The sequence below is a fragment of the Aphis gossypii genome, unplaced genomic scaffold, assembly GCF_020184175.1.
Source record: "Aphis gossypii isolate Hap1 unplaced genomic scaffold, ASM2018417v2 Contig00410, whole genome shotgun sequence".
NCBI lineage: Eukaryota > Metazoa > Arthropoda > Insecta > Hemiptera > Aphididae > Aphis > Aphis gossypii.
Window position 1 is genome coordinate 78,510 of NW_026083097.1, and position 5,541 is coordinate 84,050.

Consider the following 5,541-nt stretch of genomic DNA (forward strand, 5'->3'; position numbering starts at 1 on the left):
TCAAATAACGTAATGCCCTTAAAATGTCTTGTATCTAATCCTTTAATCAAATTTGCAAAATTACTTGGGAAAGATGGGTACCTCGAAACACATAATAAAAATATTTATCATAAGAACTCCATTCAAGATGGAAAAGCATTTTTAAATAATTATTACAATCCTAAAAATGAAGTAATTAATATACTTAATAGTGCACGTCATCAACAAGTTCTAGAAAATAGGGCTAGATTAAAACCTATTATTGAAACCATAGCATTTCTTGGTCGTCAGAATATTGCTATTAGGGGGCATCGTGATGATGGTAGTTTATTTGACGATTCTGATACTCCGTCGGAAAATAAAGGAAATTTCAGAGAGTTGTTAAATTTCAGAATATCAGCTGGAGACGAAACTTTAAAAAATCATCTTTTAACTACTCAATCTAGAGCTACATATATAAGTAAAACTACACAAAATGAACTAATATTTATCATGGGAAATTTGATTTTGAAAAAAGTTTTAGACAGAGTGAAACAATCTAAGTGTTACAGCGTTATTTTCGATGAAACAACCGATTTGTCAAAAATTTCTCAACTAGTTACAGTTATTCGGTATGTTTATGAAAATGAAGTATTTGAGGATTTTATTGGTTTTTTAGATTGCCACCAGGATAATTATAGTAATACTGGAAGAGAAGTTGAACCAAAAATCACCGGTGAATTAATTAGTAAATCAGTAATAAATATTTTAGATAAATTTGGTTTACCTCTTGATAAATGTGTTGGAATAGCAACAGACGGTTGTTCTGTCATGCTATCAGAAAAATGTGGAGCTGTAAATATGTTAAGAGTAAAAATGAAAAACGCAATAAAATGTTCATGTTATAGTCATGCGCTAAATTTATCGATTATGAAAGGATGTAAAATCAAATTCATAAGAAACGCTTTTGGTTTGATAAAAGAAGTTATACATTTTTTCAGTTCTTCAGCTAAAAAAAATTTTGTTTTGAAAAAAACTTTGAATTCCTCATTGCAATCTTTATGTGAAACTAGGTGGGTAGAAAAACACGATTGTATATTACAGTTCTCTTCAGGACTAGGTTCAATAATTGATGCTTTAGATGAAATATCAGACTGGGATGATATTAGCACCGCATCTAAGGCATCTTGTTTATCTAAGTCAGTAACTACTCCTGAGTTTCTTTTAACGCTAAATATTGTTTCTGAAATGTTTATAATAACATCACCAATCGCTAAATTGTTACAATCTAAAAGTCAAGATAAATTATCAGCTACGACATTAATTAAATCTGTAATTTCCGTTTTGAAAAAGAAGCGTTTGAACAGTGATGAATGTTTCAATAAAATATTTGAAAACACAAAACAAAAGCTAGTCAATTTAGGACTATCAGACATAAATATGCCAAGATTAACAAGCTCGATGAAAAATAGAGAAAATCCTCAAGTAGAAACAGCTGAAAAATACTATAAAATTGTCCTTTTTATTCCTTTTTTGGATGAATTATTAGCTGATTTAGAATCAAGATTTGACGAAGCTTCACTATCAGTATATGATCTTGATGTAGTCCTGCCAAATATAATTGAGAAAAAAGATATTTTTAACGATAAGACTAAAATAGAAAATAAGATTTTAAACGTGGTTAATCAATTTGGTGATGTAGTATCAAATTATTTAAATATATCTCATGATATATTTGAAAAACGCATAACTGGAGAATTAACCCTTTGGCACGAATATTGGCTCAACGAAAAGCAACTACCTGTGACTCATATTGATGCTTTAAAACGTTGTGACTACGACTGTTTTCCTGAAATCAATATTCTATTAATATACTTGTGACATTACCAGCGACCACTGCATCAGCAGAACGCAATTTTTCATCTCTGAGGCGGATAAAGACATGGATGAGAACAAGAATTTCGGAAGATCGATTGAATGGACTGGCTTTACTACATGCTCATCGTGATATAACAATAAACTCTGAGGATGTGATTGATGTATTTGCAAAATCTAATAGAAGACTTGATTTTGTAATTTAAATTTAGTGACTATGTACGTTTTTTATCTTTTTAATATTTATATTCATGGCTCATGTTTTAGTTTTAAGTTCACTATTTGGAATTTATCAATTGATTATAAAGTTGTATTAACCATAACTGTTTCGTGTAAGTTATTTTTGAACACAAATATGTGCGCTTGCCCACATATTATATTTTATTAGATATTTTATTTTGTATGTAAAATATTCGCCCCCCCCCTAATCTCGGGCTGGATCCGCGCCTGGTTTTGATGCTATTATTTAAATAACTTCATACCTAACTAATCTACATATTCAACTACACTGTACAATGTTTTATTAATAATATTTTATTTGTAAATACCTACTTATTAGATGTATTAGTTCATCTTAAAGAATTTACTTTTAATGATACATCACTTGAAGAAGATATGATAGTTTTAACTAATGCTGAGAATGAGACCCACTACAAAATTAAAATTAAAATTAAAGGTTTTGCAGAGTTATTGGTACCAAAATTCACAAATAAAGAATTCAAGTCTCATTTTCGCTTAAACAGAAATAGTATTAAGGTAGTCTGACTTATTAGATATTCATCTTTACATTATATCTTATCCTTATTCTCATAACTGAAAAAGGCTTTACATATTTGCTACCTATAGGTTTTGATGGAATTTATTGGTTCTGCTTTGTTACAAACAGCTATAAAAATCAATGTGGAAAAACAGATATTAATATTTATATGGTTTATGGCAAATTGTGAAACACATCGGTAAGGATACCTATTCCTACTTAATAATAATCATTCATTACTAGGAATGTGAATTTATAGGAAAGTGCATTTTTTTTTTTTATTAGTTGTGAAACGGAGCTTTGTAAGTACATCATTTGAATTATGTAACAAGGAATCCATTTATGAAACTTTTATTTTTGCATTTTTATACGTTTTTATTTTTTTAGATCATTTTTTTTGCATTTGTAAATCATATTTTCTTTTTTTGGTATTTTTAATTAAATTCTGCCAATCAATATTTGAAATACAATTAAAAATGTTTCAGGTGAAATCCAAATTGAATCAACATTTTTATCATTTTTTTTTTTTATTAAATAATCACATTTTTATGCATGTACTATGTATAATATCCTAATCCTATAATATCAATATAATTATAAAAATACCCACTTACCTGCTTTTTTTTACATTTTAAGCGCACATTTTATAACTTTTTTGGACATTTTAAATGCATTTTTTAGTGTTCTAGTACATTAAATTCACAGCCCTATAATCATTACTAATACTGTCAAATTTAATATATATTTACAGTCTTACAGACCAATTATAATTTGGCTATTTGAGATACAATTAATATGCATTTCAGACAAATTGGTAATCGCTTTAACATAGCAACAAGTACAAGCCATGCAATTATAACAAACTGTTTATTAGCTATAAATGATGTAACTAGTGAGATATTGTATGGCCTACAGGAATAGCTGCATTAGAAAATATTGAAAAATTTAATTCTTTAAGAGGATTAAGTTCATTTCCAAATGTATTTGGCTGTATTGATGGGTGCCATATAAATACTTTATTCCCATGGGAAAAAAGGACTAAAATGCCAAAGTTGGATAAAAATATGTTTTGCAACAGAAAACAAGTTCCATCAATTGTACTGCAAGTTGGTATTCCATGACTGTTTTAAATTCAATTGTTTAAATAGATATTTTAGTTATTCATTTTATTTTAGGGAATTGTTGATGCCGAGATGAAATTTATTGATGTGTTTGCTGGTTGGCCAGGGCGATCACATGATGCTCGAATTTTCCGTTGCAGTACAATTGGTCAAACTATCATAAATAATCCATCATCTATTCTCCCTAATTCTAGCTATATTCTTGGTGATGGTGCCTATCCACTCACCGAAGGCCTCATGACACCATATAAAGATAACGGTAATCTAAGTTTGAGACAAAAAAATTTCAACTACAAACTGAGTAGCTCGCGGGTGTTAATCGAGCAGGCATTCGGCAAATTGATCTGCAGATTTCGAAAACTGAAGTGTGTAAATGTATATTATAGATAATTAAAAACTTTCTAATGTAATTTAATTTTAGGCACATGGACTTATACAAAAAAGATTTTTGTGGCAAAGTGATAACTGCTGCATGCTGCTTACATAATATATGCATATCTAACAAAGATACATTTGATGCTGCTGTACCTAGTCAAACTGAACTGAACTTACAGGAAATAAGAAATGAAGTTATTAGCGGTACAATCAAAAGAAATTTAATTTGTGATACATTAACCATTAATTAAAAAAAAAAAAAAATAATTAATAAGTTTAAAACACTGTTTTTATTATTATATAGGTATTTCCTTTTTATCTTTAATATTAATTATTAATTAAATAACATTATAATAGAGTAGATATAACAGTATTAAAAATAGGTCACTTTTAACACAAATAAATGTTTTTCTTTTAAGCATCTAATTTCAAAACAATAACAAAATTTCTAGTAATAAAAACAAATTGAAAATGTAAATAACAAAATAAAAATAAAACTGGCTCTCTCTTTACTATACCAATGAACAAACTTTGTAATACTGGTCTTAAATTAAAATATTGAAAAAATAATTACATTATGTGTTGATGTCATACATTTTTTTGAAAAGATCCATCTTTTGAATTTCAATTTGATTTGCATCATCCAATTTTTTTAATAATTTTTCTTGAGTCTTCAGCATCATTTCATCTCTTTTTTCTAACTTGTCAAGACTAATAGTGAAAAGAGTAATATTTATCATAATGAATTATAGTTATTTTAAGTGAATTAAACAAATGAATAATATGAAGCAGATCAAATAAAAGGAAGTTTAGAATTAAAGCATTTTTTAAAACCAAAATGACTAAATAAACATAAATATAATTATGAATTTTGCTAACCGAATGTTTAGTTGATTTGCATTATTATTAGTTGCTTCTAGTTGATCATTTCTCAACTTTTCAAACTTAGTAAACCAAGCAGGTATCTTTTCATGACTGTTTTGGCTAAATAAAGATTTTGGTGTTCTTGTAAAAGATGACTCGGATGTTGTTGAAAGTGATATTGAAGATTCTAACTCTGGCGTTTCAATAGAAGTTTTTGTAACTTTGGATGACTCATGTAACATATCTAAACATGTATCAGTAATGTATCAGTAGTAATCAGTATAAAAGGATAGATAGATAATGATTTATCAATTATTAATGAAAATTCTAAATTTAATACAATACATATTTTTAAATTATAAGTATAATATATTTTTAAATTGTAAGTATAATAAATTTAACTTTCATTTATGAATAAACAATAATATTAAAATTATCAAAATAATTTAGTAAAATAAAAATATTTACTTTTAGGTGGTGAAATTGTCTGTCTGGCTGTAGATGATATGGCATTTTCTATTAATATATAATACTGCCATTTATTCCACCACTCCCAGACTTTTTAGATGCATCCCTCAGTTGTCGAAAACG

The 5,541-nt window shown here is 27.6% G+C and overlaps 2 pseudogenes; one reads left to right on the forward strand and one right to left on the reverse strand.

Moving 5' to 3' along the window:
* Positions 1 to 3,385: 3,385 nt before the first annotated feature.
* Positions 3,386 to 4,337, forward strand: LOC114124091 (uncharacterized; annotated as a pseudogene).
* Positions 4,338 to 4,661: 324 nt separating this feature from the next.
* On the reverse strand, positions 4,662 to 5,538 carry LOC126554056 (uncharacterized; annotated as a pseudogene).
* Positions 5,539 to 5,541: the final 3 nt, after the last annotated feature.